This window comes from Eschrichtius robustus, chromosome 9, assembly GCF_028021215.1.
Source record: "Eschrichtius robustus isolate mEscRob2 chromosome 9, mEscRob2.pri, whole genome shotgun sequence".
NCBI classification, from domain to species: domain Eukaryota; kingdom Metazoa; phylum Chordata; class Mammalia; order Artiodactyla; family Eschrichtiidae; genus Eschrichtius; species Eschrichtius robustus.
In genome coordinates, this window is record NC_090832.1 from 39454111 (window position 1) to 39474782 (window position 20672).

The following is a 20672-nucleotide window of genomic DNA, read 5'->3' on the forward strand; positions in this document are numbered from 1 at the left end:
ACCAAGTCTAATCAGTTTTGCCCTTTCAGTAGTTTGGAAATCTAACCCTCTTTATCATCCTCATTGTCAATGAATTAGTTTAAGCCAGTGTTCTCATACTTTTCCCATAATTTACATATAAAAAGCAACTATATCCATAAGCCTGTAAACAGATCTATAATAATTGTAGGTTGCTGGACACAACAGGCCAGGGGATTCCTTCAACAATCTCCAGGAATGAGGGAATCCATCTCCCTACATAGCTCTTCCCCATTCATTCAGTAGGGAAACCTTATTTTAGGCCCTCATAATCACGTCTTGAATATTTTTGTAGCTGTCTGGGAATTCTACCTAATTCCATATTTAGCACTTCAAACACATGTCCTACTAGCCAAAGTGATTTTTTAAAAATTATATGTTAACCAAATATTCTAAGACCAAATACTTATTATCTCTCCTTGCCCCTTACAAAATGAGCATTGAGTTCATGTAGCTTTGCACAGAACAAAGCTAATTCCAACAGGATACAGATGTTGTACTCAAAATAGGGTAACTCAAGGGGGGTTATCTGCAAAGGTGAGGGTGAGTCTCAATGATTCTCAAGCAGCAGCAGTTTTACTCCTGAGGACATTGGGCAATGTCTGTAAACATTATGGAGACTAAATGGAGGGTGGGGGAGATTGGGAAATACTACGAGCATCTGGTGGGTAGAGGCCAGGGGTGCTGCTAAACATCCTACAATACATAAGACAGCGTTGCACAACAAAGAATTAGACAATGTCAATATGTCAATCGTGCTAAGGTTGAGAAATCCTGCTGCAGAGTAAGTTCTCACTAAATATTTGTCAAACTGTACTAAACCTGAACTGCAGCACAATTCCCTAGTACAACTAACTCTGAGTCAACTGAAGAGGAATCATGGTAGGCAATCCGTGTGGAATGATGGAACCTCCATCTCCTTTTTGGGCTCTTATATCTAGTTTAAGTTAACTGTTTTGAAGAGGGTTGATCTGCCCCAGTGGGTAGCTTTTATGTGGCTGAAGGTTCCCAGCTTTCCTGAGATGCTTTGTGAACCCAATGTATCAATATTTTGCTCCAAGGAAAATTCTCAACTATAGACTGAGGTATCCATTCAAGGTGGAAATTGGAAACATCACATTAATGCATTTATGAAACATTCATTGCTTACTATTTTTCAAACACTATGCAAAACAAGTTTGAAGATACAACTCAATATAATCTAAAGATGGTTGAGTTCTGATGTTATAGGTAAACCTTTCCTTAAAGTTTAGGTTAGAGAATGAGATTTGTTCTTCTAGATTGCCCCTTATCCAGGAGAGACAGTGAGGTCCCAGTGATGAGTTCTATAAGATAGAGAGGAGAGAGGAGAGAGTTCCTAAGCCTATTGGCACCACCCTCCATTATGTCAAATGAAACCACATATGGTGTACATAAGGAAATGCTCTATTTGCCAACCACATGGTACTAGAGAAAATGGAACAGCCATTTGTGTTCTTGACTAATTTGAGAGGCATATGCTTATGAGTTATTCTTAGAAATAATTAATATCTTTCTCAATGAAAGCAGAATAGTTGATAGTCTATATTGTGTCATTTGTGTGTCACTTGCCCCAAATATACCCTTTTATTATTTTATGCTAAGACACGTGGGTTAAACACATGGTACAGTTTTCTCTGTTCTCTCTCCTGCTCCCACAACAGAAATGAGTAATCAATCATGGCACTCTTTCCCCCTGAGCCTGGGCATGGCCTCAGATGCCTTCTGTATATAACACTTCAAGAAGCTACTATTAACAGACAGGAATTGGCACTTCAGGTAAAATCTACTTGTGCTTGCTTGGCAAAGATATTGACCCTGGGTAAGTCTAGTTAACATATGAATATGTACCTGGAAAGAGTAACTCAATGACACTATATCATTTTATTTAGTCTGGCTCTTCCTTAGTAGAGACCTGATAGGATAGAAGGAACAATTTAGTTCTGATAAGACGACTGGAGCCTAAAGTGGGGAGGAATTTTCCAAGGCAATAGTTGATAAATTTATATTACAAATGTGTATTTCCAATCCGAATCTCTTTCCTGAACTCCAAATTCATATATCTAATTGCCTACTTGACATCTTCACTTGCATGTTCAACAGACACATCTCAGAATTAAAATGCCCTAAAGACTTTGGCTTCCTGCCCAGATGGAGTAACAGGGATTGGATTTAACCACCACCATCACCAGCAGCCCAACATTATACAACTAGCAAAACAGACAAAATCTATGAAACGACAGTTTTCAGAGATTGGACAACAGGGGGTGTGGACAGTGACCCCCGAGGGAAGGAAAACAAACAAGGGGGGCCCCAGCCTCGCCCCAGCGTACTAGCTGGAGAGAGCTTCCGGGCTGCAGAGTGAGGAGGAGGAACCTAAACGGAGCCCAGGTATCTCACTGAGTTGGAAGACAGAGATCTGAGTTCAGAGAGTCCAAGGCAGCTAGAATTTGTGAGGCAGATTCCAAAGAGGAGGAAGCCACACAGAGAGAATTTGAGTTTTTGTCTGAGTACTGATATGAGTACAGGTGAAAGGAAACTCCTTGAGACTAGGGAAAGAACCTTCCAAAAGCAACAGGAGAACAATCCTAATAGAAAAGGACACACAGCGTTGGGAATAATGAATACTTCCACCAGCCAAAGGAGAAAGACCTTGTAAGACATTGGAGCGTAGGGTAAAATCCGCAGAAGAGTATCATCTCAGTACTGGGGACACGTTAGACCTGGACTAAAGGGTGCTCTGGATTCACCCTAACAAAGCTTAAGGTAGACCCCAAAAGGAACAAACTGATCCTAAGTAAGTTAACTGCATGCCAGAACAATGCCCAGCATTATTTAAGCGATTACAACAAAATCTAGCACCCAACATCATAAAATTCATAATGTCTGCCTTCAAATAAAAAAACAGGCATCAAGGGCTTCCCTGGTGGCGCAGTGGTTGAGAGTCTGCCTGCCAATGCAGGGGACACGGGTTCGAGCCCTGGTCTGGGAAGATCCCACATGCCACAGAGCAACTAGGCCCGTGAGCCACAGCTACTGAGCCTGCGCGTCTGGAGCTTGTGTTCCTCAACAAGAGAGGCCACGATAGTGAGAGGCCAGCGCACCACGATGAAGAGTGGCCTCCACTTGCCGCAACTGGAGAAAGCCCTCGCACAGAAACGAAGACCCAACACAGCCATAAATAAATAAATAAATAAATAAATGGATCATCACATTAAAAAAAAAAAAAAAAAACAGGCATCAAATAAGCAGGATATATGACCCATCACAAGAAGGAAAGTCAATCAGTAGCAACAGAACCAGAATTTACAGAGATGGTGAAATGAGCAAACAATGAATTTCAAACACTATTATGTTTATACTCCATATACTCAGGAAGATGGAAGAAAGCATGAACATTATGAGGGAAGAAGTGAAAGATATAAAAAGAATCGACTTGATGTGTAGAGATATAATATCAGAAATGAAAAATATGGAAAGGATTAACCACAGATTAGACCCTCCACAAAAAAAAAAGATCAGTGAACTTAAAGCAGCAGAAAATACCCAAAATGAAGCACAGAGAGAAAAAGATTTTTAAAAAAATGAACAATACATCAGTGACCTGTGAGGCAACATCAAGCAATCTAACAGTGTAATTGGAAACCCAGAAAGGGGAAGTGATAGAAAAAGTACCTGAAGAAATAATGACTAAAAATGTTCTAAATGTGACAAAAACTATAAACCCACATATCCAAGAAGCTTAAAGAACCCCAAAGAAAAGAAACATAAAGGAAACCACACCAACACACATCAAAATCAAATTGCTGAAAACTGGTGATAAAAAGATTTAAGAGCAGTTAGGAGAGAAAGTGTAATAAATTCAGAGGACAAAGACCAGGACAGACAACAAAATTGTCAGAAACTATGAAAGCCAGAAGACAATGAAGCAAGTGAATATATTGGGAAGAAAGGTGAAGACTGTCAACCTAGAATTCTATATGCATTGAAAATGTCTTTCAAAAATGAAAGTGAAATAGTTTCATGCCAAAAAAAAAAAAAAAAGCGGAGGAGATTAATCACCAACAGATGTGCACGAAAAGAAATATTAGAGGAAGTTCTCTGATAGAAGGAAAATTATACCAGACAAATGTTCATTTCACTCCACATAAGGGAATGAAGTACACCGCAAGTGGTAAATATGTAGATAAATATAAAAATTGAGATACCCAGACTGAACTCTTGAATTTTTCCTCAACATCTGCTTCTTGCTTAGTCTTTCTTTATCTCGTTTAACGACATCTCCATCCTTCCATCTTAAGGTCAAAAATTTTGTGATCAACATCGACTTGTCTTTTTTGCACACACCCTACATCAAAGCATCAGCACGTGCTGGTAACTCTAACTTCAGAACATGTTCAGAATCTCACCTCCGTGGCTATCTCTTAGGTGCTCACCTCCATCATTTTGCCTCCGCCTTCTAATTGGCTTCTCTGCTACCACGGCAGTGTATTCACAACGCAGCAGTCATAGTAATCCTGCAAAAACATATGACACTTCCCGTCACACCTCTACTCACCAAGCTCCAGTAGTTCCCACCTCCCCAGAGAAAAGCCAAACTCTTGTTACAGCCGACAGGCCCCATAGCGCCTTCCTGTCTCCATCTCTGCACCTCTCTGGCCCGGCTCCTACGCTCTCCCTCTCTCTCAGCTCAGGCTGCACTGGCCTCCTCAGATTCCGAAAGTACTCTCTCTCTCCTTGGCATCTCTGCACTTCCTCTGCCTCGGCCATTTTCCCCCATATACTGACGTGGTTTATTCCCTCACTTCCTTCAAGTCTTTTCTCAAATGTCATCTATACACTGTGGCTTTCCCTGAACACACTATTTAAAATTGCAACTTCCTGCCCACACAGATCTACCCCCTTCCCTGATACCTTCATCTCTATAGTCCTCCTGTTTTATATAATGTGTTCACTGTCGTGTCTCCACTAGAACATAAGTTCCACGAAGGCGGGAATATTGTCTTTCATTTTTACTGCTGAAAGTCCAGTGTCTAGAGAAATGGCAGGCATTTAGTAGACCTCCATAAATATTTGTTGAATGAATGAGTAAAGAGGGGTGTGCTTGGCCAAGCCCGGAAGCTGTAGTACATACCCTTTGTCACCAGAGGGCAGCACAAGAGCATTAAGGTTTTAATGATGGAAGCTGAAGAGACACTAAAACCTAGGTTCACACATGGGGGATGAGGAGAGGATTTTCCAAACCCGATCGCGTGGTGGAGGTTGCATAGAAGAGCAAATCAGGGGTAGTTGAATCAACCTCTGTTTTTTTATGTGTGACTTTGAGAATCACTTCACCCTCTGGGCCTCAGTTTCCTCAGACTTTAATTCAATTCACTAGATTTGTTTAACGCTGATTCACTTCTGGCCCTAGCGGTCCACCATTCGAAATCAAACAAGCCCCCATGCGTCCACCTCACCTTTTTAAATTTCATATTCAAGCTAGAATGTAGTGCAATGCATTTTCTGTAAAGTTGTATTCAAGCTACTGGGATTCAGTAATTACCCACAAGTTCAATAGAATAACTATATCAAAGAGTGAGCTTGACTCAATTTCTTTATTCCTGCCTCTAGTTTTTGAATGACAGGGAGTAAGTAATACTGAAAGGAAAGAAGTTAGCACCACTCTGGAGATCCCAGGGCTTTGAGATAGTGTCAATTAAAAGCTATGGTTTCTTTCCTGGTTATTACTTTTGGGGATAAGCTAATGTAGAGAAATTTGAGACTGGAAGATATTGTCTCCTGGAAAAGAGGCCATTTAAACTTATCTATTGGAGGAAATGACTAAATTTATTTTCTTAATGATGGAAGAGTTTAATTTTCTTTGAAAGAGTCAACATTTCTAAAACTGATCAGGGGAGGGCAGTAAAGAGTTACATACGGCTGCTAGTCAATTAAGTATTCATACAAGAGAAGAATTATATTTTAAGCTAATTTATTTTTAAGTTTTACTGGCCCTTAATAAAATTCACTCACCATTTTCTTGGTTTGAAGAACTTAAAGTGTCATCAAAGGATTTGTGGAGATGAGTTCGGTCACTGAGTTAGCATAGCACCTCAGAACAAAAAACTCCCTGAATTGCATGTTACCATTGAATATGGAGCCCACTACCACAGGCAGGAGAAATCATCTTTTCGTGATCTGATATTTAAGTGGCTTTAATGAAAGCCATCCCTTTTATGGGATTAAATGCATTAAATTCTATTTTAGCGTAATTGTTTTCTTAGTCCTGGCATTTGACTTATTTCAGAATGTCTAATCTACATTTATGCTTCACAGAATTTTATTTTCTCATCCAAAAAAAAAGAAGACACAAAAAGACACACAGGTTGGACTTCTTAGTGCCGGTTATTATGTTAAAGCAAAATCAACATAGAGCTTGGTTTCTTTGGCCTAACTCCATTGACTTACGTGGGTGGCTTTGGTTGGAAATATACTGGGCTGCTAAAAAAATGAGGAGAAAAAAATCCATGCCACAAGAGTGTTAAGTAAACACATCTGATTTTCTGTCTAATTTTCTGACAGAATGGTTAATAAGGCTATCTGGAAAGAATCAAACAATCCAGGCTAAATCCTGGCTATGTCCTCTACTTTCCTACGTAGCATTTATCAAAAATGTAATTATCTAATGGCTTGTAATTATCTAGTGGTTTTAATTTTCTATCTTCACCACCTAGACCTGTACCACTCCCCAACCTCACCCCACCAAATCTCTCTTCATTCAGGGTTGTATTCCTGGCAATGTGCATAGGCCTGTTCATATGGCAGGGGCTCCATAAATTCCTCTAGATTATAAGCCCCAAGGACAAGAATGGTCTCATAGTCAGCTTCAGATTCCTAGTATTTAGCCCATAGCATGGTAGAGCATGTAAATTTAGTAAATATTTCTTAGATGAAGTGTTGTCTAATGTATTTATTCTCTTTACCAGGTCCCATAGTGAACAAAACAAGTTTCATGCCCTCATGGAAACATTCTAGTTGGAGGTGGGGCAACAGAGGTCACAGATACATATGCATGAAAAATTGAAATATCAGACAGTGATCAGTGTAGCTAGACTCCTGTAGCACCAAAAGAAAGTCACTGACAGCCAAATGCAGAGCCAAAAGTGCTGGCCGTCCTCTGAAAATCGCAGAAGAGTCTCCTAGGCAAAGGAATCGCTTGTGCAAAGACCCTGCACAGGAATTTGGTAGGTTCGAAAGGTCAGTGAGGCCAGGAGTTGCAGAAGGAAGGCATAGCCATCCACCTATACCATTCTCTGCGCTGGAGACTGAAGAAAAGCAGCTTGAAAAGAATGACACAAGGAATGCAGTGATGATGCTGAAAACTCGGCCCCCGTGCACCAGTGCCGAATCGAATCTCAGAGACAGAGTTTTTGGTGAAATAGAAAAGAATAGCTTTATTGCTTTGCCAGGCAAAGGGAGACACAGCAGGGTCATGCCTCAAAAACTGCGTGCCTCAACCCGGGGGGATTTGATGAGGAGTTTTATAGCGATGGTTCAAGGGCAGGGTTCTGATAAGGACCAGGGTGTATGTAGGGCCTGCACTCCTTTAATCTGGCCTCAGGTGGTTTCCTGATGAGCTTCGAGGTTATCAAACTGTGACCTTCTCTCTGGAACATCTTCCATTTGGTGGGGGTTTTAATTCTGCAGAAGACCTTAAAGATATTATTATGTGTATCCCTTGAGGTGGACCCAGGACCCTGCCCTAAGCCTGCAGTATTGTCTCTTGGCTGTTCCTCCCTTGTCTCTGCATCCCCTCCCTTCCCTGATTAGCAACTGTTTGAAAGTCTTCCGTGCTTGGTTTCAGTAACAGAACAACCATCTAAGAATGAACACAAAGAAATCCTGTCCTACTCACTCAAAGGCTTGGTGTTCAACACTCAGCATCCAATTTTGCAGCATTACAAGAAGATTCCCTCATAAAAGCTTGGGGAGATACTATGTATATAATGTTAATTTAAATATCAAGATTCCAAATTGCTTAGACAGGATAAATTCAACTAAGCAAGGACTATTCAAGAGAATAAGACAATATTCGTGTTCATTCATGAAGGCATTATTTAACAAATAATGAGTGCCTCGAATGTCAGGCATCATTCTTGGTGGTGGGGATACAACCGTGAACAAAACAGAAAAAGCACCTGTCTTCATGGAGTTCATCTATATTATTGAGGGAGAGATAGCCAAAAAATAAAAATTACACAAAGGACAAGATCATTTCAGCTGTGACAAGTGCAACAAAGGAAAAGTGCCAGGATCAACTTGGGTAGTCAGATGTCTTCCCAGATCCCCTTCACAAATCATGTCAGCCAACGAGTACAGCAAACATTAGGAGAGGTTTCCTTTAAGTTGTGGAATGATGAAATGGTTTTCTCCTTTATGTTTTCTACATTTTCTAATTTTTTGCAATGAGGATGTTATTTGATTTATGTAATCAAATTGACAAAATTTATTAAATAATACATAAAAACATTCTCATTAAAGTTTCAGCTGCTAAAGATAAAATTAGGAGTTTCCTTTGCCAAGGGAAAGGAGACAGGCATAAAGTAATATAAATGAACTTTATTAAAAGTGACAGAAATGAACTTTATTAAAAGGTCTGTGATTTGGTGCCTCTGCTTCATAACTGGAACAAGTTTTCTCGGAAACAGTAATCTCTATTCCCAGAAGTATAAGACAGCATACTTCACTATTTTTAACACAAATGCTTCCTTCTTTAATTTATGAAGAGTGTTATCAGCAGGGATACCAGTGTTAGTGCCATGTGATCATAGAGAGAATTCTGTGATTTTATCATAGACAAGGAGCAAGAAGTGCTTTCAGGAGTTTGGTTCACACATTATGGAGACGCTAGTAAACCTCAGCAGAACCAAGCTCCTTTTTTTAAAAAACCTTCTTGGTCAAATGTTCAAACTCAGGTTGAAAACACTGTTGATTGCCCCAAAACCAACTGTGGACATGAGTCATCAATACTGACTACAATTCAGCAGGACGTAAGGCATATTCTTGCTCCACGTGTCTGGGAAGGAGGAACTACCATGAATGTTACAGTCCTCAGATGACAGGATCGGTAGCCAGTGTGTCACAGGACTGTCACGTGCCGTGCCTCCCCTGACCAGTACTTGACATTGATGAGAAATGACACAGGTGAGGGAATGGGGACTAGCTCACTTTTTATTTAAAGCATACAGTCCACTGTAAGCAATGTAATACAATCCAGAACAGTACGAAACAGGAAGAAACAATCTACTTAATTTGATCAAAACCCAAACAAACAGAAGTGTTATTTTCTTTGTCACTGCTCTGTTAATGCACATACAAGTTTCTAGATAAACATTAATATAACCACTAGAAAAATGGCGAGGGAGTTATAGGGGAAGGTTCAATAAAGTGCCAAAACAGATAAAGCTGATATACTGGACCCAAGTCGCACTAAACTGTAATTTTTTTCCCTCAGTCTTCTGTGTCCCTTTGCTTCCCCCCTCCTGTTATAGAACATCAATTAAAATTTTTTTTCTTGGTGTTACAGTGAAGAGCATTCAGTGATTCTCAAGGAAAAGCAGGCATCTATTTCTCTTTTCCCAGGCTTTCTTCTCTTTCCTTGAAAGACCAAAAAAAAAAAAAAGGCAACAAGGAGAGACTGTTTGGTGCTGCCCAGTTCCCCATCATGCGATGCTGATGTAACGAGCTGGGGGCGCCCTGACTGGCTGACTGAGAACTGGTCATGCTCTCTTCACACATGGAGCGGCAATCAGCTTACAAGTAAATCACCTCTGAGCACAAGCTGTCTCCACAAAGGCAACCAAAGAGGCAGCATTCAAAACATCCCTAAAGCGCGAAAGAAAAGGAGACCCTGAGGCTGCTGGAGAGAGAGGCTTCCAACATTAATCCCCACCCTGTCAGGCATTGTGCGCACTCCAGAGGGAGCTTGACTGATGGAATACCATCTGAAGTTCACACTTGGAAAAAGCCGCAAGGTCAACATCAGGAGTGAGGGGAAAGTGTCAAGATATAGGATAAACAAATAAATAAGCAGAGGGGGAGAAAAGAATAAGAAGGGAATGCAGTGTTGTGTGGTAACACCCAGAACTGATGATGTCAGTTGCATCTTAAGCTTCCAGTGAACTCCGTTAATTATTCATAAGCAGATATTTTGTGAATTGCATACACTTTGCACGTCATTTATTTTCTAATGTAAACATTGAGGAGAGTCATTTCTTGAAAGTGCAAATGTTTTTTGCAAGAAACACTTTGAAAAATCATAACACTGACCAAAGATCATCAAATGACGTCTAAAACACAGTTTAAGTATAGTAAGTCTGTTCTTCCTGAGCAGAGATTGTTAGTTAATACTCTATAAATTATTTACAGTCATGGTACTGGTGAGCTTAGAAATGAGTTGAACCAGAAGAAATGCACCAGCTCTCACTTACTCTGGCCCTGAGATCTGCACTACTTCTGCTTACCGGATACTTCATCTACTTATCTATCTACGTTACCTACACATTTGTCTGCCTATCCCTACCTATGCATACTTTCACGCATCCAACACTTACCAAGCAGCTCACATATTGCTTGGCTGTGTTTACATCTTTGTCATATCATCACTCTCCTCTTCTAAAGAGACTTCCACAGTAACAAGTTACATCCTTTTTTTTTTTTTTTTGGCTGCATCACACTGCAGTGGAAGCGCAGAATCTTAACCACTGGACTGCCAGGAAAGTCCCCCATAAGTCCCCTACATAAGAACAAGTTCCATTCTGAGAGCACGTTTGTAAGTCCAACAAAGTTAGCCTAGGTACCCGACTAACACAATTGGCTATATAGTACTGTACTATAATAGATTTATAATACTTTTCACACAAAGAATACATAAAAAACAAACACAAAAAATAAAGAAAACATTTTTAATCTTACAGTACAGTACCTTGAAAAGTACAGTAGTACCAGCTACATCACCACTGCTTTTACTCTTGCTTCTGGACATCTTGGGCTTGAAATAAAGATACTGTACTACTGTACTCTATACAGTGCTATACAGTAAAGTACACAAAAGCACAACCACTTGTAGAGGATGCACGCACATGACAATGTATGCCAGACACGTGAAATAACTTACGTGATTGGACATGTGAACGCACATTCACATCTTTGAAAATTCGCAATTTGAAGCTTCGTATGTACATCCTTTTTTGATAGACTCTTTCAAAGAGACATTTGATAAGATCCGTATATGATCATTTCTTGATACTTTTTTTTTTGTAGACTCTTTCACAGAGACATTTGATAAGATCCGTATATGAAAAATGTTTAATTCCAGGTTATTAACATGCAAATGTCAATTTCCTTTTAAGTGAGTTAAGCAAAATAATCAAAACACTGAGCCTACTAAAAATTGATTGTGAAAAAAAATTGAATAGGAGATATACAAGGTTTAGAACTAGATATGGAATGAAAAAGAAAACTAAGAGATTAGTTCACAGGTATGCATAGCTTACCCCATTTATTTAATGATATTAACTTATAGTTATATAGTAGGGGTTTTTTTTGCCAGATGCTATTCTAAGCACTTAATAAGTATTAATTCCTTTAATGCATACCATAATTTTGTCATATAAATCCTATATTCATCATATTTTATAGATCAGGAAACTAAGGCCCAGAAACTTGCCAAGGTCATACAGCTAATAAGTAATGGAGGTGAAATTTGAACCCCAGCAGTCCTGATCCAGAAGCTGAGCTCTTAACCTCTCTGCTACACAGCCTTCATGTTAAAGCATATTTGCGATTTTTTAAATCAGCTCCTTCTAAGGAATTTTGACACCTAATTTTCTAAATGAAAAATAAATGTCGGGCTTTCCTGGTGGCGCAGTGGTTGAGAATCTGCCTGCTAATGCAGGGGACACGGGTTCGAGCCCTGGTCTGGGAAGATCCCACATGCCGCGGAGCAACTAGGCCCGTGAGCCACAACTACTGAGCCTGCGCGTCTGGAGCCTGTGCTCCACAACAAGAGAGGCCGCGATAGTGAGAGGCCCGCACACCGCGATGAAGAGTGGCCCCCACTTGCTGCAACTAGAGAAAGCCCTCGCACAGAAACGAAGACCCAACACAGCCAAAAATAAATAAAATTAAAGAAAAAAATGTCAATTTATTAACTTGCAAAAATAAATATGAGCAGGTCATTAAGCAGATCAAACTCTTATATCAGCTTAGCCAGCACGCAATTCCTACTACCTGGGAAGTCAAAACATGAGAAGAACGCTTGATAAGGAAGGGATTAAAGCAAAAGGAATTCACTACAAGCGTTCGTCAGTTGGGGCTGTGATCACAAAAGTACTATAGACTGGGCTTAAACAGCAAACATTTATTTCTCTCAGTTATGGAGCTGGGAAGTCCCTGAAAAAGGTGCTGGCAGATCCAGTGTCTGGTGTTGGAAGCCATCCAGACGCTGCAACACCATGACAAGGTCATGGGGCGCTCCAGTGAGGAACGGCAAGGCGGAACCACACGTGGAAGGTGGACTACACTCCTCGTAAAAGCAATACTTGTAATTTCTATATATATAAATTTAAGTGTGGCAGGATTTGCCCCAAGGAAAAATCTTAGATTTCCTGACTTCCCCTTTGAGTACTGTTCGGCAAGGCCCGGTGCCTAAAGAGGGACATTGGGAAACAGTGACTAAATCTGGACATAGGGAAATGTTTCTTTGGAAAACACCATCCTCCCTAGAGATATGGCCATATGAGGGTGTTTATGATGGTAATAATAATTTGTGGTTCAATATTAATGGTAGTTTAATGATATTTGATCAATTAACTGGTGAACAGATATGTTCTAGATTAGGGACATATAGAAATGATTTGGAAAGTTATTCTTTAATAGATTATTGGGATCCTAATATTGTTTGTTGCTATATTAAATTGCCTTTGAGTAGCAATATTCAAAATAGAAATTGTAAAATATATTTTAGATATCTTTATGGCATTATAAAAAAGGAATGTCCATGTAGGAAAAGCTATGTGGGGGCTAAGGATATATAGAATATAAGGATATATTTAGACTTAGGTGTTAAGGTTGGTTAACCACCAAGAATAATTCTTAGAACATGTGCTGTATGTAATGGTAACCTTGGAATTTATCTTATGAGAAAATCTAGAAACTAAAAGGTATGGTTTACGTAATCTTTTAAGGAAATCTTTGTGGGTTCAAAATGATTCATTCTTTCGACTCAAAACAATAATATTACAATGTATGTTAATGATTTATGTAATTCTACTGTAATCTATATATGAGTATATGAAATAAAGAAAGCACGAGATGGTGCTATTTTTACTTGGCTGAGTCCACGAGTCTCAGTCTCCTTCCTGTTGACTTGGCTGAGTCCACGAGTCTCAGTCTCCTTCCTGTTGTTCATCGCCGACGCTGTCCATCCTTTTGGGGTATCCTGGATCCTGCTGGAGCTGGACTCCGACAGTCTGGTGGTAACACTTCCTGTTTGCAGATGGCCATCGTCTCCTTATATCCTCACATATTGGAGAACAGAGAGAGCAAACTCTCCTGTTTCTTCTTATAAGGGCACTAATCCTATACATTAGGTCTCCACCTTCATGACCTAATCACTTCTCAGAGTCCCCACTTCTTAGTACAATCACATTGGGGATTAGGATTTCAACATATGGATTTTGCGGGGACGCGAACATTCAGTCTGTAACACTATGTGATACAAACGTAGAGCAGCATCAGGTCCTGATGTCCTGCTGCATCCATCTCCACCAAAGGTGGAATCAAGCTTTGTGCTGATCTGATTCAAGAGCCTTTTAAGAGCTGGCCTAGAGGAATCAAACTTATCCTCTGGTTTTGGATAGAGATATTTCACATACTAGCCTTTTAAAAGATAACCGTACTTATCATCATATGTATGAACTTTTCATTTAGAGACCATCATACAACCAAAGAAGGCAGGATATATATTCAGGTCTAGAGTGACAACAAAGAGGATCTTGAGGGCAAATTAAGAACATGCCAGAGAACAGTTTCAAGCAGTATGGGCTACAATTTAAAACGCTGCGAAAATATCACAATAATCTCAAAATTGTTTATGTTTTAATCGAGACTGATTTAAATTACTTTAAAAGCCTGTGGTTATCGCTGAAACTCAACAAAAATAACAATGATCATAATAATGTTATTCCTGAGAAGTAGGAGTCGAATCTAAATAGTGATCAACTCTGTTTCAGAAAGTTGTACCTATAATACTGCAGTCAACTGAACGTGTTACAAATGGATTAGATATTTTCTGTGCATTTGAGGAATGGAGGGTGGGGGAAGAGGGTGGCTCAGGACGTAGAATCTATAATCCTATCACACAATCTAATACAGTCACCAGGTACAGCCCATCTTCTAGTTTGTGTGTGAAATCGAGATGGAGAGACACTTTGCAAAACATACTAGTTCAGTCCAGAGTAGTCTTGCCTCTTACCTTGTTTTTTAGACTTTTTGATACTACTCCATATCAAAAGTCGTTCATTCAAAGAAATGAGTAATAAGATATCACTAATCACATGGTTGAAAGTCTTGTATGTTTTCAACTTTTTTTTTTTTTTAACATCTTTATTGGAGTTGAAAGTCTGAAAAAAGGTTGTAATCATTGTTTGGTACAGAGTGTGTTCTCTGTTTTGCTAGCAAGAGTATAAATTGGAATATACCGTCTCATATGAAGAAAAAAATGGCATCAGCAGCCTTATAATTTTTCATACCATTTGATCCAGTAATTATTGTTTCAGAAATGAATGCTAGGAAAATAAAAATCTACTTAAAGATTGATATAAAAGAATATCCCTCATGGAGGGCAGACAGCAGAAGCAAGAAAAACTACAATCCTGCAGCCTGTGGACCAAAAACCACAGTTACAGAAAGATAGACAAGATGAAAAGGCAGAGGGCTATGTACCAGATGAAGGAACAAGAAAAAACCCCAGAAAAACAACTAAATGAAGTGGAGATAGGCAACCTTCCAGAAAAAGAATTCAGAATAATGATAGTGAAGATGACCCAGGACCTCGGAATAAGAATGGAGGCAAAGATTGAGAAGATGCAAGAAGTGATTAACAAAGACCTAGAAGAATTAAAGAACAAACAAACAGAGATGACCAATACAATAACTGAAATGAAAACTACACTAGAAGGCATCAATAGCAGAATAACTGAGGCAGAAGAACGGATAAGTGACCTGGAAGACAGAATGGTGGAATTCACTGCTGCGGAACAGACTAAAGAAAAAAGAATGACAAGAAATGAAGACAGCCTAAGAGACCTCTGGGACAACATTAAACGCAACAACATTCGCATTATAGGGGTCCCAGAAGGAGAAGAGAGAGAGAAAGGGCCAGAGAAAATATTTGAAGAGATTATAGTCGAAAACTTCCCTAACATGGGAAAGGAAATAGCCACCCAAGTCCAGGAAGCGCAGAGAGTCCCATACAGGATAAACCCAAGGAGAAACACGCCGAGACACATAGTAATCAAAGTGGCAAAAATTAAAGACAAAGAAAAATTATTGAAAGCAGCAAGGGAAAAACGACAAATAACATACAAGGGAACTCCCATAAGGTTAACAGCTGATTTCTCAGCAGAAACTCTGCAAGCCAGAAGGGAGTGGCATGATATACTTAAAGTGATGAAAGGGAAGAACCGACAACCAAGATTACTCTACCCGGCAAGGATCTCATTTAGATTTGATGGAGAAATCAAAAGCTTGACAGACAAGCAAAAGCTAAGAGAATTCAGCACCACCAAACCAGCTCTACAACAAATGCTAAAGGAACTTCTCTAAGTGGGAAACACAAGAGAAGAAAAGGACCTACAAAACCAAACCCAAAACAATTAAGAAAATGGTCATAGGAACATACATATCGATAATTACCTTAAACGTGAATGGATTAAATGCCCCAACCAAAAGACATAGACTGGCTGAATGGATACAAAAGCAAGACCCATATATATGCTGTCTACAAGAGACCCACTTTAGACCTAGGGACACATACAGACTGAAAGTGAGGGGATGGAAAAAGATATTCCATGCAAATGGAAATCAAAAGAAAGCTGGAGTAGCTATACTCATATCGGATAAAATAGGCTTTAAAATAAAGAATGTTACAAGAGACAAGGAAGGACACTACATAATGATCAAGGGATCAATCCAAGAAGAAGATATAACAATTATAAATATATATGCACCCAACATAGGAGCACCTCAATACATAAGGCAACTGCTAACAGCTATAAAAGAGGAAATTGACAGTAACACAATCATAGTGGGGGACTTTAACACCTCACTTACACCAATGGACAGATCATCCAAAATGAAAATAAATAAGGAAACAGAAGCTTTAAATGACACAATAGACCAGATAGATTTAATTGATATATATAGGACATTCCATCCAAAAACAGCAGATTACACGTTCTTCTCAAGTGCGCACGGAACATTCTCCAGGATAGATCACATCTTGGGTCACAAATCAAGCCTCAGTAAATTTAAGAAAATTGAAATCATATCAAGCATCTTTTCTGACCACAACGCTATGAGATTAGAAATGAATTACAGGGAAAAAAACGTAAAAAAGGCAAACACATGGAGGCTAAACAATACACTACTAAATAACCAAGAGATCACTGAAGAAATCAAAGAGGAAATAAAAAAATACCTAGAGACAAATGACAATGAAAACACGACGACCCAAAACCTATGGGATGCAGCGAAAGCAGTTCTAAGAGGGAAGTTTATAGCTATACAAGCCTACCTAAAGAAACAAGAAAAATCTCAAGTAAACAATCTAACCTTACACCTAAACAAACTGGAGAAAGAGGAACAAACAAAACCCAAAGTTAGCAGAAGGAAAGAAATCATAAAGATCAGAGCAGAAATAAATGAAATACAAACAAAGAAAACAATAGCAAAGATCAATAAAACTAAAAGTTGGTTCTTTGAGAAGATAAACAAAATTGATAAGCCATTAGCCAGACTCATCAAGAAAAAGAGGGAGAGGACTCAAATCAATAAAATCGGAAATGAAAAAGGAGAAGTTACAACAGACACCGCAGAAATACAAAGCATCCTAAGAGACTACTACAAGCAACTTTATGCCAATAAAATGGACAACCTGGAAGAAATGGACAAATTCTTATAAAGGTATAACCTTCCAAGACTAAACCAGGAAGAAACAGAAAATATGAACAGACCAATCACTAGTAATGAAATTGAAACTGTGATTAAAAATCTTCCAACAAACAAAAGTCCAGGACCAGATGGCTTCACAGGTGAATTCTATCAAACATTTAGAGAAGAGCTAACACCTATCCTTCTCAAACTCTTCCAAAAAATTGCAGAGGAAGGAACACTCCCAAACTCATTCTATGAGGCCACCATCACCCTGATACCAAAACCAGACAAAGACACTACAAAAAAAGAAAATTACAGACCAATATCACTGATGAATATAGATGCAAAAATCCTCAACAAAATACTAGCAAACAGAATCCAACAACACATTAAAAGGATCATACACCACGATCAAGTGGGATTTATCCCAGGGATGCAAGGATTCTTCAATATACGCAAATCAATCAATGTGATACACCATATTAACAAATTGAAGAATAAAAACCATATGATCATCTCAATAGATGCAGAAAAAGCTTTTGACAAAATTCAACACCCATTTATGATAAAAACTCTCCAGAAAGTGGGCATAGAGGGAACCTACCTCAACATAATAAAGGCCATATATGACAAACCCACAGCAAACATCATTCTCAATGGTGAAAAACTGAAAGCATTTCCTCTAAGATCAGGAACGAGACAAGGATGTCCACTCTCACCACTATTATTCAACATAGTTCTGGAAGTCCTAGCCACGGCAATCAGAGAAGAAAAAGAAATAAAAGGAATACAAATTGGAAAAGAAGAAGTAAAACTGTCACTGTTTGTGGATGACATGATACTATACATAGAGAATCCTAAAACTGCCACCAGAAAACTGCTAGAGCTAATCAATGAATATGGTAACGTTGCAGGATACAAAATTAATGCACAGAAATCTCTTGCATTCCTATACACTAATGATGAAAAATCTGAAAGAGAAATTATGGAAACACTCCCATTTACCATTGCAACAAAAAGAATAAAATACCTAGGAATAAACCTACCTAGGGAGACAAAAGACCTGTATGCAGAAAACTATAAGACACTGATGAAAGAAATTAAAGATGATACCAACAGATGGAGCGATATACCATGTTCTTGGATTGGAAGAATCAACATTGTGAAAATGAGTATACTACCCAAAGCAATCTACAGATTCAATGCAATCCCTATCAAATTACCAATGGCATTTTTTACGGAGCTAGAACAAATCATCTTAAAATTTGTATGGAGACACAAAAGACCCCGAATAGCGAAAGCAGTCTTGAGGGAAAAAAATGGAGCTGGAGGAATCAGACTCCCTGACTTCAGACTATACTACAAAGCTACAGTAATCAAGACAGTATGGTACTGGCACAAAAACAGAAACATAGATCAATGGAACAAGATAGAAAGCCCAGAGATTAACCCACGCACCTATCGTCAACTAATCTATGACAAAGGAGGCAAAGATATACAATGGAGAAAAGACAGTCTCTTCAATAAGTGGTGCTGGGTAAACTGGACAGCTACATGTAAAAGAATGAAATTAGAACACTCCCTAACACCATACACAAAAATAAACTCACAATGGATTAGCGACCTAAATGTAAGGCCAGACACTATAAAACTCTTAGAGGAAAACATAGGCAGAACACTCTTTGACATAAATCACAGCAAGATCTTTTTTGATCCACCACCTAGAGTAATGGAAATAAAAACAAAAATAAACAAATGGGACCTAATGAAACTTCAAAGCTTTTGCACAGCAAAGGAAACCATAAACAAGACGAAAAGACAACCCTCAGAATGGGAGAAAATATTTGCAAACGAATCAATGGACAAAGGATTAATCTCCAAAATATATAAACAGCTCATTCAGCTCAATATTAAAGAAACAAACACCCCAATCCAAAAATGGGCAGAAGACCTAAATAGACATTTCTCCAACGAAGACATACAGACGGCCACGAAGCACATGAAAAGATGCTCAACATCACTAATTATTAGAGAAATGCAAATCAAAACTACAATGAGGTATCACCTCACTCCGGTTAGAATGGGCATCATCAGAAAATCTACAAACAACAAATGCTGGAGAGGGTGTGGAGAAAAGGGAACCCTCTTGCACTGTTGGTGGGAATGTAAATTGATACAGCCACTATGGAGAACAATATGGAGGTTCCTTAAAAAACTAAAAATAGAATTACCATATGACCCAGCAATCCCACTACTGGGCATATGCCCAGAGAAAACCATAATTCAAAAAGACACATGCACCCGAATGTTCATTGCAGCACTATTTACAATAGCCAGGTCATGGAAGCAACCTAAATGCCCATCAACAGATGAATGGATAAAGAAGATGTGGTACATATATACAATGGAATATTACTCAGCCATAAAAAGGAACGAAATTGAGTCATTTGTTGAGAAGTGGATGGATCTAGAGACTGTCATACAGAATGAAGTAAGTCAGAAAGAGAAAAACAAATATCGTATATTAATGCATGTATGTGGAACCTAGAAAAATGGTACAGATGAGCTGGTTTGCAGGGCAGAAGTTGAGACACAGATGTAGAGAATGGACATATGGACACCAAGGGGGGAAAACTGCGGTGGGGTGGGGATGGTGGTGTGCTGAATTGGGCGATTGGGATTGACATGTATACACTGATGTGTATAAAATTGATGCCTAATAAGAACATGCAGTATAAAAAAACAAACAAAACAACTAATACTAAACTTTCATTGGGTTATTTGTATGGAAATATGTTAATATAAATGTTTCAGACATTACATGAAATTTCTAAAAATCTTATATTTGTATTTGTATGGAAATATGTATGGAAATATATTAATATAAATGTTTCAGACATTACATGAAATTTCTAAAAATCTTATATGTTCTGGTATAATGTTATAAGTAATAATCCTAGTTATTACTTTAAAATGTATATCGCAGAAATAACTAATTTTCTTGTCAACTGCATTATTATGAACTTTCATCAAATCTTTAACTGTGGTCATTTTTAAGTCTTTTGTCATTTACAGACAGTTCTGGGTGTACTCTGATGCTTTTGCAAATATGTTCCTATAAAAGGGTTTCATCTTCAAGAAATTCATGGAAAAGACTCTGACAAGTACAGGTTTCTGGTAACTGACTGTACTGCTGAACTGAATGAATAAGCATTTTCAGAACTCTAATGAAAAACTGATGAACTCATAAAAGTGCTAACAAAAGATCAAGATGGAAAAAAAAATTAATTACATGGGACTGAGTGAACTGATGAGGATGAGTATAATTTTTGTGACTTTCTGTCTGAATTTTAAAAAAAAAATCCCACAAGGACTCAGAGGCAAAGAATATACAAAACAAGTTTGCACTGCAAAGTAAAGGAGCTGTTACAGTGGAG